This window comes from Muntiacus reevesi, chromosome 21 (genome assembly GCF_963930625.1).
Source record: "Muntiacus reevesi chromosome 21, mMunRee1.1, whole genome shotgun sequence".
Classification (NCBI taxonomy): Eukaryota; Metazoa; Chordata; class Mammalia; order Artiodactyla; family Cervidae; genus Muntiacus; species Muntiacus reevesi.
In genome coordinates this window covers 30030368-30051635 of record NC_089269.1, presented here as the reverse complement: position 1 = coordinate 30051635, position 21268 = coordinate 30030368, and positions in this window count along the sequence as shown.

The following is a 21268-nucleotide window of genomic DNA, read 5'->3' as shown; positions in this document are numbered from 1 at the left end:
TTTGAAGTAATATTGTGTCATTTCTTTCAATTATTATGCATAGGAAAGTATTATATAGTATAAAAAGAGCCATGTTATACATTGTAAAGGAAACCCATAAGAAAGATAGCTAGAGGCCAGGTGGCAAGGCATATGATCCAATAGAATGAATGTTATATTTAGGTCTTCCATAACAGCAAAGACTAAAAAATGGCTGCTTTTTGCAAAAGAAATGCCATAGCTAGGGATAAACCATATTAACATGCTGATGCTTGCAAAGTTCCTTAGGTTTGAGATATTTGTGAATCGATGAATGCAACCTATTAATTGTTCCATTTAGTTTCTGAGAATAATCAAAAGTAATTTTGTCATCTGTCTTATCCTGAGAATGCAACAAGCATTTAATTCTAGTATACGTAGGTATATTATTGGCTTTTCAAAGTTAAGTATATGAAAAGTTACAGTCAGATGTGTGTTTTGACTCCCGTAAAAGGAGTCAAAAGCAATCTAATTTGATTATTATCATTGTGCTTTAGGTGATTGGATGCCGCTTGATCAGGAAAGAGGAATTAAGTTGATTTGACAGCTCTCCAATTTTGCTCTTACAGTTATTGATTCATTGAATCCAGGATTTTCTATTCAAGGCTTGTTCTTGAAAAAGTCAGTGATGGGCACATGTAGCCTAATCACATTTCATTGTCCGTTTTCTGTGGGTAATGATAAATTTCACTACCCAGGTCAATTTTGGTTCAATTTCCTCTAATAGAATTCAACCTAAAGACCATCAGATTAAAAGCAGTTTCTTTCATAAGACATATTAAAAGGGGGAAATGAACTAGAGGCATTTTGCCTTATAATTTTGGTTTAGATGATATTTGAGGTTTACTATCAAAATAATCAAGACAGGATAGTGTGTGGAACTTTAGGGGGAAAAAAGATTCTTTTCATGATTAATTACAGAATTTGTTCACAGAACCATGTGTATTTAGAAATTGAAAATATTTTAGATACCAATAAAGTTAGTCTCCATTTCTCAGACAAAAGATCAAAGTCATATGGACCAGAGTATGAAAGGCAATTTTTTCTGGGACAATCTCTATATATCTTGTTGATTTATCATACAGAGTACCTCAGCTTAACATTGTACTAGTAAATGAGTATATATATATATTTTTTTTCTGGAACCTATGACCACATATTGTAATATTTTATATGTTTAAATGGAAACTTATAGTTAGCTTTTCAATGCTTGTATTTTTCATGTCTTTGTCCATCCAATTAACAAATTAGAAATATAATTGTTTGCCAAAATGCACAGTGAATTGCTTTAGAGGGTTAATATTGTGCATGTACCCAGAAGTCAATTATGTTTGTAGGATTTGGAGATTGTGATGAACTGGACTCAGATTGATGTATGCAATTAAATTCTTTCTAACCTTTGTATCAAGAGAATTGTTTAAGTATTGAAGAGTTAATGCTGGGAAATGAGTTTCATTTAATGCACATAATTCCAGTGCCTTGGAAACACAGGGGTGGAAATCAACTAATCATCAAAAACAAGAAAAAAAAACACTTATTCTGAAATGTTGTTTATTTTGTTGATTTGTGAGAGAGAAGGAGAATAAGAAATTATCATCTATTCTGAACAGAGAAATGACGTACATGCTGATAGATATTGAATTAAACTTTTGTCAAAAAACACAATGCAAAAAAAAATAAAAACACAATGCATGTTAAATAAAATAAAAAAGAATAATAGTAAAGACGTGGGTCTATTGCAAGATTGGTTAGGTGATAAAGAGTCAAGGGAAGGAATAAGGGAAGAAAGAGGAGGAAAAACTGAGAAATGAATGTGAGACTCAAAAACTACTAGAGTAGAGAAGATGAGCTGGAGGATCAAATACTAGGATTTTAGATATTTGAACGCAAAGCTTCAGGGTGTTAGTATTATTGAAATGATAATTAGATTATTCAGTTTATACCACCTCAGTATTCTTGCTTTGAGAACCCCATGAATAGTATGAAAAGGCAGAAAGATAGGACACTTCCTAAAGATGAACTCCCCAGGTCGGTAGATGCCCAATATGCTACTGGAGATCAGTGGAGAAATAAGTTCAGAAAGAATAAAGAGATGGAGTCAACGCAAAAACAACACCCAGTTGTGGATGTGACTGGTGATGGAAGCAAGGTCTGATGCTATAAACAGCAATATTGCATAGGAACCTGGAATGTTAGGTCCATGAATGAAGGCAACTTGAAAGTGGTCAAACAGGAGATGGCAAGAGTGAACTTTGTCGTTTTAGGAATCAGCGAACTAAAATGGACTGGAATGGGTGAATTTAACTCAGATGACCATTATATCTACTACTGTGGGCAGGAATCCCTTAGAAGAAATGGAGTATCCAAAATAGTCAACAAAACAGTCTGAAATGCAGTACTTGGATGCAGTCTCAAAAACGACAGAATGATCTGTGTTCATTTCCAAGGGAAACCATTCAATATCACAGTAATCCAAGTCTATGCCCCAACCAGTAATGCTGAAGAAGCTGAAGCTGAACGGTTCTATGAACACCTATAAGACCTTCTAGAACCAACTACCAAAAAAGATGTCTTTTTCATTATAGGGGACTGAAATGCAAAAGGAGGAAGTCAAGAAACACCTGGAGTAACAGGCAAATTTGGCCTATGAGTGAAGCAGGGCAAAGGCAAAAAGAGTTTTGACAAGAGAACCACTGGTCATAGCAAACACCCTCTTCCAACAACACAAGAGAAGACTCTACACATGGACATCACCAGATACCCAACTCTAAAATCAGATTGATTATATTCTTTGCAGCCAAAGATGGAGAAGCTCTATACAGTCAGCAAAAACAAGACCAAGAGCTGACTGTGGCTCAGATTATGAACTCCTTATTGCCAAATTCAGACTTAAATTGAAGAAACTGGGAAAACCACTAGACCATTCAGGTATGACCTAAATCAAATCCCTAATGATTATACAGTGGAAGTGAGAATAGATTTAAGGGACTAGATCAGATTAGACAGAAAGCCTGATGAACTATGGACAGAGGTTCAGGACATTATAGAGGAGACTGTGAGCAAGACGATCCCCAAAAAAAGAAATGCAAAAAAGCAAAATGGCTGTCTGAGGAGGACTTAAAAATAGCTGTGAAAAGAAGAGAAGCAAAAAGCAAAGGAGAAAAGGAAGGATATACCGATTTAAATGCAGAGTTCCAAAATATAGCAAGGAGAGATAAGAAAGCCTTCCTCAGTGATCAGTGCAGAGAAATAGAAGAAAACAATAGAATGGGAAAGACTAGAGATCTCTTCAAGAAAATGAGAGATACCAAGGGAACATTTCATGCAAAGATGGGCTCAATAAAGGACAGAAATGGTAGGAACCTAACAGAAGCAGAAGATATTAAGAAGAGGTGACTAGAACACACAGAACAACTGTACAAGAAGGATCTTCATGACCCAGATAATCACGATGGTGTGATCATTCACCTAGAGCCAGGCATTTTTGAATGTGAAATCAAGTGGGCCTCAGGAAGGATCACGACAAACAAAGCTAGTGGAGGTGATGGAATTCCAGATGAGCTATTTCAAATCCTAAAAGGTGATGCTGTGAAAGTGCTACACTCAATATGCCAGCAAATTTGGAAAACTCAACTGTGGCCACAGGACTGGAAAAGGTCAGTTTTCATTCCAGTTCCTACGAAAGGCAATGCCAAAGAATGCTCAACTACTGCAAAATTTCACTCATCTCACATGCTAGTAAAGTAATGCTCAAAATTTTCCAAGCCAGGCTTCAACAATATATAAACTGTGAAATTCCAGATGTTCAAGCTGGATTTAGAAAAGGCAGAGGAACCAGAGATCAAATTGCCAACATCTGCTGGATCATCGAAAAAGCAAGATAGTTCCACCCAAACATCTATTTCTGCTATATTGACTATGCCAAAGCCTTCGACTGTGTGGATCACAATAAACTGTGGAAAATTCTGAAAGAGATGGGCATACCAGATCACCTGACCTGCCTCTTGAGAAGGTCAGGAAACAACAGTTAGAACTGGACATGGAACAGCAGCCTGGTTCCAAATAGGAAAGGGAGCACGTCAAGGCTGTATGTTGTCACCCTGCTTATTTAACTTGTATGCCGAGTACATCATGAAAAATGCTGGGCTGGGTGAAGCACGAGCTGGAATGAAGACTGCCGGGAGAATTATCAATAACCTCAGATACGCAGATGACGACACACTTATGGCAGAAAGTGAAGAAGAACTAAAGAGCCTCTTGATGAAAGTGAAAGAGGAGAGTGGGAAAGTTGGCCTAAAGCTCAACATTAGAAAACAAATATCATGGCATCCAGTCTCATCCCTTCATGGCAAATAGATGGAAAAACAGTGGAAACAGTGGTAGACATTATTTTGGGGGGCTCCAAAATCACTGTAGATTGTGACTGCAGCCATGAAATAAAAAGACATTTAATCCTTGGAAGAAAAATTATGAACAACCTAAATAGCATATTAAAAAGCAGAGACATTACTTTGCCGACAAAGGTCCATCTAGTCAAGGCTATAGTTTTTCCAGTAGTCATGGATGGATGTAAGAGTTGGACTATAAAGAAAGCTGAGCACTGAAGAATTGATGCTTTTGAACTGTGGTGTTGGAGAAGACTCTTGAGAGCCCCTTGGACTGAAGGAGATCCAACCAGTCCATCCTAAAGGAGATCAGTCCTGAATATTCATTGGAAGGACTGAAGTTGAAGCTGCAACTCCAATATTTTGGCCACTGATGTGAAGAGCTGACTCATTGGCAAAGATCTTGTTGCTGGGAAAGATTGAAGGTGGGAGGAGAAGGGGACAACAGAGGATGAGATGGTTGGATGGCATCACCAACTCAATGGACATGAGTTTGAGTAAATTCTGGGAGTTGGTGATGGACAGGGAGGCCTGGAGTGCTGCAGTCTAATCAATCGCAAAGAGTTTGACGTGACTGAGTGACTGAACTGAACTGAACTGAACTGAACTGAATTAGTTTATTCAATACTTAGAGCTCCTCACTTGCTCTTTTCAACTTCCCTGGTGGATCAGCTGGTAAAGATCCTGCCTGCCACCATGAGAAGCAAGAGACAGGGGTCTGATCCTTGGTTTGGTAAGATCCCCTGAAGTAGAAAATGGCAACCCACTCCATTATTCTTGTCTGGGAAATCCCTATAACAGAGGAGCCTGGCAGACTTTAGTCCATGAGGTCTGGTCTCAAAAAGAGTCAGACGTGTCTGAGCGCATGAGCACACACACACATGCCTATAAAATGGATAGTTTCTTATGCACTGAACGGAGCAAAGACAAGTTTAAGTTCACGTGAAAATCAGATAAAGGAGCAACTCTAGTCAGAGTTCTTCTTCAACACTTTCTACATCCCAAACAAATTATAAATACCATTCTGCTAGTGTTTGTGTTGAAAATTCTTACAAGATATATCCTGAAAGATTTACTGAAATTAATATAGGCAGCCCTTACTTTGCTAGATGGCATAGAACTGTAAAATTGATCAAGCAAACTGAAATTGGGCAGAAATCTTAATAATCAATGAGAAAAATTAAGATTGCTCCATGACCTTTAAATTTTGGAGTCAAAATATTAAAGATCCTCTTACCTGTTGGTAATTTCCCTTTTGCTCTGTTATAAACCAATAGGGATATTTAAAAAAATAAATAAAACACATATATTTAGCATACTGTAATTTAAGACAACAAAAAACATTGAGAATTAAAGTGTTTTATTTATTTATGAAAACATTAATATAGGTCTTGCCTTCCTGTTACATAAGTTATACTATGGAATGGACATTTTTTTCTATGCCTTTTTTTTTTTTTTTTAATTTTATTTTATTAGTTGGAGGCCAATTACTTCACAACATTTCAGTGGGTTTTGTCATACATTGACATGAATCAGCCATGGAGTTACACGTATTCCCCATCCCGATCCCCCCTCCCACCTCCCTCTCCACCCGACTCCTCTGGGTCCTCCCAGTGCACCAGACCCGAGCACTCGTCTCATGCATCCCACCTGGGCCGGTGATCTGTTTCACCATAGATAATATACATGCTGTTCTTTTGAAACATCCCACCCTCACCTTCTATGCCTTTTAAATGATCATACTCCTTTCTAAGTGTGGATCAGCTTCTGACTATTTATTTTTGTGCTTTCAGTGTAATGAAATATCTGTGAGAGTTCCTTTAATGCGGAATATTTTGCCAACATCACTTCCTCTGGGACATCTTTGGCATTTTCTTCATAACCACGTTTCTTATTTATGTCAGCAAGTCTGCTCTCACTGGGTGCCTTTGTATATTGTGGGGGGTAACTGTTTTGACAAATCACACAGCTTTTCCTTCTAAAATCCCATTAATGCTTGATTTGAGTTTCACTTCCAGCATCATCACTTTCCAGTTCTTCACTGTACATTGAATTTTCAATTTAATTTTACTGTGGTAAAAACACAGCATGAGATTTAAGTTTTTAGTGTATATTATTGTACAGTGTGGTAGAGCAGAGCTCTAGAATTTGTTCTATCTTGAACAAATTGAAACTTCATACTCACTGAACAATTTCCCTTTTTTCCCTCTTCGTATCACCTGGTAATCACCATTTTTTTTTTTTTGCTTCCTTTATGACTTTCACTATTTTAGATGCATCATATAAGTGGAATAAAAAATAAAGAATATAAAAAAATTAAGTGGAATCATGCAGCGTTTCTGTGATTGGCTTGTTACACTCAGTATAATTTCCTCAAGATTCATCCATGTTATTTGCATATTGTGGAATTTCCTTCATTTTTAAGGGCTGGATAGTATTTCATGGTTTGTTTATATGCCGCATTTTTTGGTCTATTCATCTGTCAAAGAACCTTTAGGTTGTTTCTACCTTTTGGCTATGATGAACAATTCACCTATGGACACAGAAGTCTTAACAGCTCTTTGAGAGCCTGATTTCAATTCTTTCAAGTAAATACTTAGAGGTGAGACTGCTGGATCATATAATAGTTTTACCTTTAATTTTTTGAGGGATTTTTATACTTTTTTCTATTGCAGTCACACTATTTCGGGTTTCCACCAACAGTGAGCAAAGGTCCAATTTTTCCATATCCTTGTCGAAACATTTGTTACCTTGTTTTCTTGATAATAAACATCCTGACAGGTGTGAGGTGATTTTTGTTGACTAAGTTTCTCTGTCAATTACCCATTTTTTGTAAAATGGCTCCTGGACTTATCACTGGGAGACAAATAGTCAACACAGCAAGCTAGCTATATATGAATAAAATAACAAATGCACAATGACCAATCGTTGACAGACTTTGGAGGAAGTGACATAAATATCATGATGCACATCTTTTGTTTATGCAGTCACTTGTGAGCAGAGTTAATAGTGAAACTTGCACTTCATGAAGTTACAGTTAATATATCATGTAAACTGGAATTTGAACTGTTTTGTTGGGGGGACTGTATGTATTTAATTAAACTGTGATAAATCACTTCATTTCAGAAATATGTGCAATAAGGACTGCCTGTACATAGAAAACCACTTGAAATGTTAGCTATAGAGTTCTAGTAAAACTCTTTATCTTTTTATTAATCAGAGGCCATAAAATATTGGATTTTCCAATGTTGATGACTTGAGCTACTATGAGAAAATTGACTAATGTATGGTAACTTATTTGTCTTTTGTTGATGATGTCAATTGAGAAACTGTATAACAAGCTTCAGAAAACAGTAAATCTTCTGTTCAGATCATTAATGAGAGTTTTCTATCAATCATGAAATTTTACAGCTTGAAAAGACCTTTGAAATAATCTCATTTCACTTAACAGCTGAGTAAGCCTCTCTCTTGAATGATTCTGAGTATTGTCTGTGGTTATAAGCTAGTTAGATGTACAACAGGAACACATCTGACCTCTCCAGCTTATTTTTCACAAGCTTGGATGTCAATTACTAAAGAAAAATCTTCAAATATATTTTCAGGAATAAGAGAATGTAGTGTCAGAGAGTAAAGGGGAAAATTGCATTGCATTGTTTTTAAAATATTATTTCTACCAGACTTCTATAGATATAGGTGCTTTTGTTTTATAATATGAGATCCAAAAAACTCAAATAATTAATGCATCTCAATTTTAAAATTACATACACACACACACACACACACACACACACACACACACACATGAACACAAAGGCTTCCCAGGTGGTTCAGTGGTAAAATATTCACCTGTAATGTGGGAAATGTGGGTTCAATCCCTGGGTCAGGATGATCCCTGGAGAAGGAAATGGCAACCCATTCCAATATTCTTTTTTTCTTTTAGATTTGTTTTTTTTACTGATTCTTGCCTGAAAAAATCCCATGGACAGAGGAGCCTGGCAGGCTACAGTCCATGGGGTCACAAAAGAGACAGACATGACTTAACGACTCAACAACAATGAACACAAAAGTAGACATTCAGCACAAAATCAAGCCCTCTGAAAATATGTAATGGGGTTTTACATGGGTACCATAAATGTTCCACTGAAAAGTATTTTTTTGGGTAACAACAACTGGACTAATATAATTCTGAATAAGTCAATGGTAGCCCTTGTGGCCCAGTAGGTAAAGAATCTGCCTGCAATGCAGGAGACCTGCATTCAATTCATGGGTCAGGAAGATACCCTGGAGAAGGAAATGGCAACTCATTCCAGTATTCTTGCCTGAAGAATTCCATGAACAGAGAAGCCCGGCAGCCTAAGGTCCGTGGGATCACAAGAGTCAGAAACGACTTAGCGACTAAACAATTACCATTGACAGTAGCTGTCTACAAGCCAGGACTGGGGCCCTCACTAAGAACCTATTCTTTGGGCACCTTAATCTTGTAGCTTCTGACCTCCATTAACTATTGTTTAAACTACCCAGTCTGTGGCACTTTGTCATAGTAGCTTGAGCTAAGACCAGTGTGAAAGTACTAAACTTCTATTTGCATTATCTAAATATTTTTCTGATATCCTTATATATAAAGTGGACCACACAAGAGCCCGCTATGATTCTTCAGTTTCCTTTTTGTGGCAGCCCAAGTCCATTTATGTCAACTATCTTTTGGTGCAAGGGAGACAACTCACTTAGGCTACCTGAAATCATGGTTGGGAGGAAGGATTGATTATTGTAAGAATGTTGCAGGTGTGATAGAATCCTTAATTTATTTTCACTATTTAAAGGCTAATTACTTCACAATATTGCAGTGGTTTTTGTCATACGTTGACATGAATCAGCCATGGATTTACATATATTCCCCATCCCGATCCCCCCTCCCACCTCCCTCTCCACCCGATCCCTCTGGGTCTTCCCAGTGCACCAGCCCTGAGCACTTGTCTCATGCATCCAGCCTGGGCTGGTGATCTGTTTCACCCTAGATAATATACATGTTTTGATGCTGTTCTCTCGAAACATCTCACCCTCACCTTCTCCCACAGTGTCCAAAATTCTGTTCTGTACATCTGTGTCTCTTTAAAAAAAAAAAAAAGTAAATTTGACATATTCAATTTACTTAAAAAAAAAAAGAAATTAAGTTCAGCAAGCTTGCAGGAAACTTCACTTTGGCAACGTTTCTAGCATCCTTCTTGCTTGTAATAAAGTAGATCAATTTTACTCACAACATAGAGAGTCTCAATGGGAGACTAATTTATTGAGATGCAATAGTTATAAGAGAAGGGACCATACATCACTGCCCTTCCTTTCCTTCCTCCTGACACAGGTTCGGTGATAAGACACCTTCCCAAGGTGGAGCTGTGCATGCTTATGTGCACTCTGGAAGCCAGAACAGTGCATGAGCTGGTATGAGGTCTTCTAGAATCTATATAGATAACTAACTATTCTGGATTCTCCCTTTTATTCTTGAGTGCTGAGCTGTGCTGTGTGAAGTTGCTCAGTCATGTCCAACTGTTTGTGACTCCATGGACTATGTCTGCCAGGATCCCCTGTCCATGGGGATTCTCCAGGCAAGAATACTGGAGTGAGTTGCCATGCGCTCCTCCAGGGGATCTTCCCAAACCAGGGATCAAACCCAGGACTCCCACATTGCAGGCGGATTCTTTACTGTCTGAGCCACCAGGGAAAATGCCAAAAAGGAAAGTCATATCTAGGCAGGCACTGGAAGAATCTTGTGCCTACAACTAGTTCCACACCATAATCCTATATTGGCGTAGAGCTTTACAATAACGAGGTTTTTTCTTTGCATCATATATGGATGGTTCTCATCAAGGACCTTGTGTTTAGCAGATGGAACTCTGCTCCCTGTTATGTGGCAGCCTGGATTGGAGGATGAGTTTGGGGGAGAATGGATGTATGTGTATATATGGCTGAGTCACTTCACTATTCACCTGAAACTACCACAACATTGATAATCAGCTACACCCCAATACAAAATTAAAAGTTTGAAAAGTGTGAGTAGTTCCTTCTTAGGTCATTTAGTTAATCCTCTAACCAAGGGGCCTGTAAACTTTTTCTGCATGAAGGCAGACAGTAAATATTTGAGGTTTTGCATGAAATGTGGTCTTTATGGCAGCTGCTCAACTTTGCCCTTAGAGCAAAAAAAAAAAAAAAAGCAGCCATAGACAGTATGGAAGTAAATGAATGTGGTTGTGTTCAAGTAAAACTTACCAGATAAGGCTGAATTTGGCACATAGGCATGGTTTGCCTACTCCTGATCTAACCCATTACATCTGTGTAGGGTCTCTTTTAATTCTGTGATAAATCCTCCCTAATTGCTCAATTTGAAAAGGAGATACCCTGAATGCCTGATTACTACAATAGCTAATAAACTAATGAACTATAAACAACTCATGAACTCCACCTAGTTTATGCTTACATTTCGTGCCGAAAAAAAAGAAAAAACAATAGGTTCCAAAAGACAAAAAGAGTACATAAAGTGAGGTGTACTTAGAGGGGTACTCATCTTAAATTTGCCTTATGCTGTAACATAGAGCACCCATTCAAGGAAGAAGGGGATGTGAGTAGTATCAAATAATACAACAGTGTCAAAGAAGATGAGGAATTTTATTTTATTTTATTTTTTTTAATTTATTTTATTTTTTTAATTTAATTTAATTAGTTGGAGGCCAATTACTTCACAACATTTCAGTGGGTTTTGTCATACATTGACACGAATCAGCCATAGAGTTACACGTATCCCCATCCCGATCCCCCCTCCCACCTCCCTCTCCACCCGACTTCTCTGGGTCCTCCCAGCCCACCAGGCCCGAGCACTCGTCTCATGCATCTCACCTGGGCTAGTGATCGGTTTCACCATAGATAATATACATGCTGTTCTTTTGAAACATCCCACCCTCACCTTCTCCCACAGAGTTCAAAAGTCTGTTCTGTACTTCTGTGTCTCTTTTCCTGTTTTGCATATAGGGTTATCATTACCATCTTTCTAAATTCCATATATATGTGTTAGTATGCTGTAATGTTCTTTATCTTAAGATGAGGAATTTTAAAAGGCCATTGGATTTGGCAACTAGGAGGCCATTGGTAACCTTTAAGAAAGCAGTTTTGATAGAATTGTTGAGGCAGAAACTAAAACGCAAAATATTTAGACCTTATAATAATGAGATGTAGAAGATCTTCTCATAATAAACAGTTTAAAATGCACACAACCCCAATATTATCTTTATTTAAACACATTTCCAGAATATTTTTAAACCAGTTTAAATAAATGTATCATCAAAGTAGGTTTGCTTGCAGCATGCTATTTTTCCTGTGTGCATACACATGCTGATTAAATTCCCTATGCCACACTTGAATTTAAAGCTATGACCTGTGATCTCCAATTGACTTCCTGACAATAATGATTAGAGTGGTGGGTGAGCCGCACAAATTTACTGATAATCTCTGTAGTAAAGTCAATGACTCTTTTTCCCAAAGAGAGAATCAATTATTTTAAAACAGCAACAAACAACCAAACAAAAAAACAGATTCCCACTGACATACTTTCTTAATCCACTTCATTTTCTTTTTTTTTTTTTTTCCCACTTCATTTTCTAGTCACGGATGTAAATATATGGCAAATTTTTGTTTTCATGACACTTGGCGTATGATTTTGAGTGTCATGAGAACCACCTCAAGATAGATAAATAAATTATATTACCCTGGTTTCTATTTGATTTCTACTTTACATGAAAACAAAATAGAATTTGTAGCTTGAATATGGGACTATAAATAATTATAAAGAAAGAAATATGTGTTGTTTTAATATTGTTTATAATTCTGTTGTCTGTGATTTTTTGTCTTTGGTGTTATTGAAACCAATTTGACTACTTTGTCTAGGAGGTAGTCTTCTTATTTCTGCCACTCAAAATTCAAAAGTAAAAATATCTGATTTTGACTTTTGAGGTGGAGTAAGAATTATTATGTCTTTGCCTCTTCCTGCTCATCTTTGATTGCTTTCCAACTCTCTGAATCTCCATTTTAGCTCAAAAACTAGAATGTCACATGTTTGATGGATTCCTGTTTTCTGAGTTTTATAAATAAATTTAATATAAATTCAGTATGTTTCCATAGTAAATTTAATATCGACTTGGTTTTCTATGAGAAAAGATATGATAGGCTATAAAGATATATGATGCCTATTTTATTTTTATTTGGAGACATTGTAGAATAGTTCCAAAGAATTAAATTGCCCCTGAATGTTTGTTATTTGTATCCTTTTGTTGTGTCAGTATCGTAGGAAACACACAAGTAACTTGTGACTCAAAGATTGATAGATGACAGCTTCTATTATCTTGTAACTCACATTTATGGGGCAACAAATAAACCAATGTGATAAATTTATTGTTAGAGGTATGAATTCTTAGCTATGGAAGAATAGAGGGAGCTTTAATTTGCTCAATTTAATAATTTTCTATTATCTATGTTTATCTATATTAGCCTGAATGCAAAATGATGTTTCTGTATCAAACACAGATTAAATCCCAGTCCCCGATCTGAGGCAAAGAAATGAGTCATTTGGTTATGCCTGTGTATACAAAGGGAAGGGATTTATACCACAAGGGAAGAACTCCAAAATTATGGATCTTGAAGCTGAAATGGGAACTGCTCCATAGCTCCCACCCTCCTCTCTTGAGAGAGGGCAAGAAACCTATTTCTTCAAAATTTTACAGGTTTTAAATGTAACATAAACTTGACTTTGAAATATAAGTGTATATCTTCTCGGTTTCATTCCTCTTTGAAATGGAAACACAAGCCCTAGGGAGATAAATTTTTATGTATCTCTAAACATGTCTATCTATCCAATCATCCATTAACTTTCAAAGGCATGTACTTTAACTGAGGTCCCAGTTTACCTGCTCAAAATACCCTAAGCAGAGAGAAACACACAATTATTTTCTCTATAGTTTCACACAGTTGAGGAAATGTTCTCCTGTAGAGATATGGCTTCAATCCCTGGGTCAGGAAGATTCCTGGAGGAGGGCATGGCAACTCACTCTAGTATTCTTGCTTGGAGATCCCATGGACAGAGGAACATGGAGGGCGGCAGTCCATGGGTCACAAAAAGTAGGTCACGACTGAAATGACTTAGCACGCAAGCACGCATCTCTTCTACAGATGACGCAAGAGTCCAGACTGTTGGATCTATGAATTCACTACACAAAAGGAAAAAACATTCCTGGCAGAAGGAAGAGAAGCACAGTTATTGGGAGATAAGACAGAGCATGATGAAATTCACATCCAGTGTTTGATAGCTATTGTTTCTAAGAAATGGAAGGTAAAGAGGAATTCAGTGTTTCAGGATATTGTGCCAAATTTACTCTATTTAGTTGAATTATTCATGTCAAAAATACCTTCATAAACTATCTGTATAATAAGCTTCAAGTAAGGAAATTCAGCAAAATGTCATTTAGGAAGCATGTCATTCGATCAGCTGTTTGGTGAAAACATTGCTGAACAAAAAACCAACCATGAATCACAAGAATTTGCAGGCCTAGTCATTCTAGTAAGAATTTGCATACCTGGTAATTTGAACTTCTTTCTATAGGTACAGAGATTTCCCCTTAGAGTTTTCAAAAAGGGGATGCTGGGATTTTATTCAAGTTTTTGAAAGGGTACTATGACATAATAGGTTTTAATGTATGAAGATAAGGAGATTTGAAACAAGGAGACAAATCTGGAGTTTCAGAAGTCAACCAGAGGTTTCAGAGGGTAGCAGAAGGAATGGAGAGAGACTAGCTAGATTGGATCACTGGGCTTTTTGAATGATGGGTTATGAGAATCATAGGGCCAGTGAGAACCGGGATGACTACTGGATTTCTCATTTGGGTAGTTGGGTGGATGATGGTGCCATGAGTTCAAAAGGGAAATACATACATTTTGGTTTTGATTTTGAGAGGTAAGGATAATGGATTTATTTTTATATACTAAAATTGAAATTTCTATGAAATATCTTTGTAGAAATGTTTACTAATACCTTGAAAAGATAGGCATAAAAGAGTCATTTAGAATTAGATATGCATAGAGACTTCCTACACACTCCAGTGTTTTTGCCTTTTGCCTGGAGAATCCCAGAGATGGGGGAGCCTGGTGGGCTGCCGTCTATGGGATCACACAGAGTTGGACACGACTGAAGTGACTTAGCAGCAGCAGCAGCAGGGACTTTCTTGGTGGTCCAGTGGTAAAGATTCCACACTTTCTTCTTTTTTTTTCCTTATACATTGTTTTTTTTTTTTTTCCTTTATTTTTATTAGTTGGAGGCTAATTACTTTACAATATTGTAGTGGTTTTTGCCATACGTTGACATGAATCAGCCATGGATTTATATGTATTCCCCATCCCGATCCCCCCTCCCACCTCCCTCTCCACCCAGATTCCACACTTTCAAAGCAGGGGATGGTTTGACCCCTGGTTGGGGAACTAAGATCCAGCATTCCATGGGGTGTGGCCAAAATATATGTGTGATGTGTGTATGTGAGAGAGAGAGAGTATATAAAGGTAACATTAAAATTGGATATGCATTTTTCTAGGGAGAATCAAGAGTGAGATAGAAAACAAATATAAGAACACAAATATATGTTACACAAACCTTAAGCACTTTTAGTTCATTCATTCTGTCATTTATCAATAATCTCTTATTAGGCTTTATTAGCCTTTCAAAATTACAGAAATTAAAAGATATTTATGGCTTGGGTCTTTAAATGGTTGAATGGACCACAGGAAACTGAATATTTATATTACTACTCTCATGACTTCTTCAAGTTTGATGACTTTCTCTGTATTTCAGATTACCTGTTGCTTAAAAATACACACATTTAGCAGATAAACATAGAAAAGGTGATTAGGCTCACTAGCTGGAAATATAAAATTTAAAACAATGGGGTATCATTTCTTACACATCAAAATTCAGCATCTACTTCACAGCAGGTGGAGTGCAAGGAAAGTGAAAGTATCTCAGAGCAGGAAGCCAGGCAGCTCAGACATCCACTACAGGTCCTGGGGACGAGTCAGATTTCAGCCTGCACCACGCTTTCTCTCACCTATCTCGAAACCACTTTTCTCTCTCTGAAGGCTTTTTCTGCCTCACTCTTGGACACTTTGGAAACTGCTAGTGGGCTTCGCTGGTGGCTTAGACGGTAAAGCATCTGCCCGCAATGCGGGAGACCTGGGTTCCATCCCAGGGTTGGAAAGATCCCCTGGAGAAGGAAATGGCAACCCACTCCCAGTACTCTTGCCTGGAAAATCCCACGGATGGATGTAGCCCTGGTAGGCTACAGTCCATGGGGTCGCAGAGAGTCAGACACGACCGAGCGACTTCACTTTCACCCTTCAGTGATTACTAGATTTTACTTAGATGTCATGTCTTTCAGATTTCATTTCTCCAAGCAGTACATAAGTCTTTTTTTCTTTTTCTGGCATAGTATCTTGTTCATATTTCCATCACTACATTAATTACATTAAGTATTTCTTAATTTCTATGTTTTCTGCAAGGAATGGACACTTCTAGAGAATGGGGATTTTGCTCTATTAACTTACAGCACTTAACCACACTGCTTAAAATAAAATAGACCTTAACTAATACTTGCTAATTGACTATATGAATGGACAAAAAACACCTTTATTTTTGCCTCTTATAGCCCATTCATTCTAATAAGGTTTTGATTGCTGCATGATAATGATTTATAGAAAAAGATAGTAAATGTGAGTCCAAATCAAGATGCTTGTCCCCATAACATTAGGTACAGAATTTTAAGGTCAATATGCATTACAGTGAAATATTTTACCATTTTATTATTTTTGCTAGAACATCTAGGGTAAAAGTAAAATTAGGAATATATTATCCTGTTATTCTGAATCATGATTATCATTGAAGGAAAATTGTGAGGTTCAAGAGGAGACAGGAGAGAAGAAAATGTAAGGAGCAGTAGAAAAGCCAGGAGAGGGGAGTGATAGCCATCATGAATAAAGGAGCCCAAGTTCCTGGGTTCTGATCATGGCTTCACTGCCTTTCCAGTCTGAAGTTCTCAGAAGACCCTTACAGAGAGCAAATCAACAGACAGGAACGAGATGAGTGGTTCACTGTACTTCTAGCTGCTCTTCTCAGCAGGGATTTTTTTAGTTAAAGAAATTGATAGTGTCTTTATCTTCTCAAGCACTGTGGCCCAGAACCTGATCCTACATTTAAATAATGACATTCACTCTATTTTTAAAGGAAAGTAAAACTTCATAGAAATAGCTGTCGAATAGTTTAGTCATCACAGAACTCTTTTTCTTTCTTCCTTTCTTTCTTTACCTAATGTACCTTCCTTTCTTATATTTGAATGAAGATATTTTAGTTAAGATTAGCAGTTTTTAAGGTAACTTTCACATTAAAATCTATCACAGCAACTTATTTTTAAAAAGTGACATTTGGAAACTTGTTCACAGGATGTTCCTAACACTGTTACTTATTCTCAGATTTAAAAGGAAGATAAGCTTATTAAAAGTTCTGACAACACTGGAATAATGAAACTTAATAAGCTATTCAAAAAATAAATGTGATAAGTAATCTTTTAAAAACATAGGTTTTCCAAAATTCATTTCCTTGGAGCTATTTGTTAGCATCACATCTGTAAACATCTTCTGTAATGAGTGATCTGTCTAATAAGCCTTGGGAAAGTGTTCTTTTACAATGCACAGAGAAAAACTTTCCTGCAATTTTGACTTCCTAATGAAGAGGTTCAAATCTTTATGCCTTTTTAAGCTTGCTTATTTTAAGGTTGCTTCTGATAATCAGATAATGATTTAATTATACTTCTTTGATTTAAATCAAACACTTTTATTCTAGTTTTAATCAGTGATTCCCATACAATAATCCCTCTGTGCATTTAAAAAGATTTTTTGTTGTTTTCCTAAGATTTCAACTTGATTATTTAGTTATGTCTTCCTCTACCAGCAGAGATTCCATGTCTATATTAATGAGATATTCCCAACAAATTGTTTCCATGTGCTTTAACATTCGAATGAATGCTAAATGTGGTTTGGTCAAAATGAATAATTCATTAAACAAAACAAACAAAACAAAAACATTTGCTTTTGACCAATTAGTTATCTGGGGATTAGTCCAGTGACTATTAAGTGTCAATATTTCCTAAGAAAAGCTGGTAAGTTTTCATTGTGTTACCTGTTTGAACAAAGAAAATTACCATTTTTCCTTTTCTTTTTTCTACTTCCAACCAATTGTTAGGCTTTAGTTGCCATCTTTATTAAAAATTAAACTCATGTTTTAAAATGTCCTTCAAAATTGGAGGTAAATTGACTGAGTTCTCAGTCATACCTAAGGGGAATAGAGGAATTCCAATACAGTGCATAACTATGACAAAGATAACACAAATTAAAAGTTAAGAGACTAGGTTCATTTAATTGAATTAAATCAGGATATTTCCTAAGTAATACATTTAGAACAGTGAATTTTTAAAGTAAAGATCTAAGACTTCAGAAAAAAATGGAAAACTAAAAAATTTTGACTGATTCGTGTTGATGTATGGCAAAAAAACCATCACAATACTGTAAAATAATTATCCTCCAATTAAAGTTAATTAATTGAAAAAAATTATGAGAAACTGTACAGATAGTATATTAGAAAAAGGAGTAGTCTGCTTAAAGGAGTGGAGTCTTTTGGTATTGACTTTTGTTTTTGTTTCAGAATATGGAAAATTACCTCCTGTATAACTCAACAATATTCCCAAATTAGATAGGAAATTTTGCCCATGAGCTATTTATATCTTTTCTTTTTTAGTAACTAAGTAAGCCTTGAATATAATGAGCTTTCAAAAGAGTTGTTGCTGCTGCTGCTGCTCATTGTGAGGGAATGAGATATGGTCTTTGCTTCTGGAGATAATTTTTCAAAGCATGTGGAAAACTAGACTTAGTCACAATTCAGACATGGAATGACGGATTCTGTGTAAAAGTAGCATTAGGAAAATTGGTCTGAACCCATTAAGCAACAAGCAAACTTTTGATATTTGAACTAAAGAGGAACATTTAAACGGATTCCATTTGGTGAGAGGAATTCTGAGCGTGTGTGGCAGAGGAAGCCAACCAGAATATATACGTGTGGAATTGTGTGTATCCAGCTCATGCTCCTTTTTCACAAGGCAGAGAGCTTAGCAGACTATGAGGACAGTCCCGGACAGGCCCGTGCTGGAGACCCGCGTCACTCAAAGTTTAGAGTAGTTTCTGATCGAGTCAGCGCGGTACAGTTTTCCAAATTTAGCACTAGACTGAAGTGGGATATAAATATACATTAAAATAGTACTCAATTCTATTGACAGGACACTGACTTTGGGAACTTTTTAATACAAATTTTTCATGCAACAAGCCAGCATCTGATATGAAATATAGAGATTGATGGTTCTGCCAAAGAGTCTATTAACTGTATTCAAGCCTTTAACCTGTTCTTTTCAGTGTCCGATGAGTGTTTATTTGGGGGGAGGGGGGGGGAGGAGTGGAAAGAGAGAAAGAGAGAGAGAAATTAACTCTTCATCTTGTAGACCTTGCAGTAGTTGACCCCAAATTTGTAAATATTATGTCTTTCTTTCTGATACTAGTGTAGAAATATTTTAAGATTTTGATCTATTTATTTTAAATGATGGAATGCAATGTCATTTTTGCACTTATACAATTGTTAGGCATAAAATAGATTTTCCAATGTATACTAAGACATAGAGAAAGAGAAGGTCCTTTTCCATCTACTAAATGATTGCAAACCCAGGCCCAGATTAGTAAGTGTTCCCATAGGATCTTATTTGAATTCCTGCAAGCAACTGAGCAAAAATTCTAAGAAGAAAGTCACTAATCTTTCAGGCAGCATATGCTATGCTTTTGTTAAAAACACCACCAACAGCAACAATGAAAACCCTGTTAAGCTTATCATTAAATACACAGGCAATAAAGATGGACTTAGTAGAATTGTAGGAGATGAAAGAAGGATGTCTCAAAGGAGGACCTCTTTCTGGTACTTGCTCAGTAACATGGACAGTTCAGTATTTGACAGATCTCACTTTTCCTGTGGTTTCTATTGCATCACTTAGACCTTTTGCATTTGAACCAGAATCTTGGCCATGGTTGGTAATGTGAGGATGTTAAACGTGTTGTTTGGAAAGTACTCTATGCTGTGTTGTGCATTGTAATAAGCTACTAAAGACAGAACCGTGAGAACTGAAGAAACCAAAATCTATAATTATTGGCACTTGTGGGAATTGTTCCAATAACATTTAGTCATTTTAGTCCATTTTCTTTCTTTATGGTTCTTAACAAAAAAAAAATATACGCAGAGGGCTCTAATCTACAGCCCCCTTTTATTCCCTCTTATTAGAGAATATAAACCAAATCTATGACTTATTTTATATATAAATCTTATTTCAACATACAGCAGAGGAGACATAGATGTTCACAAAGAAATTTTGTCAAGTTCTGTCTTTAAAGGAAATTTAGGGTTGGCTTTGTCTGCAAAACAGTTGTATGTTGACTCTTGCTTAGAAGCTTTGTTTTAAAATATTTTATCAGAATTATGTTGTTATAAAGGAATAAGTTTATAAACTCTTCCTTTATAGTTTGTAAACAATATTTTAATGACAGAATTTGTCATACTCAAATTATGCATCTGGGGGCTTCATTAAACCCCCAGATAAATAATAAATCTGGTTTATTAAACCAGAGTAAAGTAAAAAATATTTAATTTTACATATGAAATATGGCCATAAAGAAATGCAGTTTATTTATTTTATTGACTTTGATGTATTGTCTATTAGATGCATTAATGATACCTTCATTCAAGTGACCCTGTTTTAGATACTGTTGTGGTGTCTCTTTCTTTGAAATTGTATTTAAATCTAGTTTATTAACTACAAGAAAACTGGCATTATTGCCTTAGTGAATACTTGAATTTTACTCCTCAAAAAGAAAAAATTGTATAGCTCAGGCTATTCATCCATTTATTATTTTTATTTTTAATAGTTTTTTACAGATAAATACAGTTCCAAACACCATTTATTTATTTTTTAAAGGCTCTATTATAGAAATTGGAGATAGTCTACATGAGGTTATTCAAAAGTTATCTTGCTATAGATTTTGAAGAAAATGGTAGCTTAAATGAATCTAGATAAAAGTTGCTTAAGTCAGAGAAATATAACCTAAAGTGTTAAAGCAAGAAGCAAAATTAACAAATGAATAAATCATCCCTTGTTTACACTTCAAACAAACAAACTGGTTGTTTACCCAGCAGGTTGAGTCTTGTCTACAAGCCACTAGTGACCATTAAACATGACACAGTTGAGCAATGGTGTGGAATTTATTTTTCTTCCTGACTTCCATGACTGAGTTCAGATGTTGCTTGTGCTTAAATTTGTCTATAGGGAATCTTTGAATTGCTTAATGGAATATAAGCTTCACATTAACTGTCCCACATTAACTGACCATAACAAGTTGTTGTGAGTAACTAGCATCCTCCATTTGTTAGTCATGTCTACTCTCATGAAAATGTATCATCACATTGTAGTTTATTTCAAGGATGTTATACATGGAAATTTCTTGTCATTTTTGAGATTACACCCAAGGACTGCATTTTGAACTCTTTTGTTGGCTACTTCATTTCTTCTAAGGGATTCTTGCCCACATAGTAGACACAATGGTCATCTGAATTAAATTGGCCCATCCCTGTCCATTTTAGTTCACTGACTCCTAAAATGTTGATATTCACTCTTGCCATCTCCCACTTGACCACTTCCAATTTACCT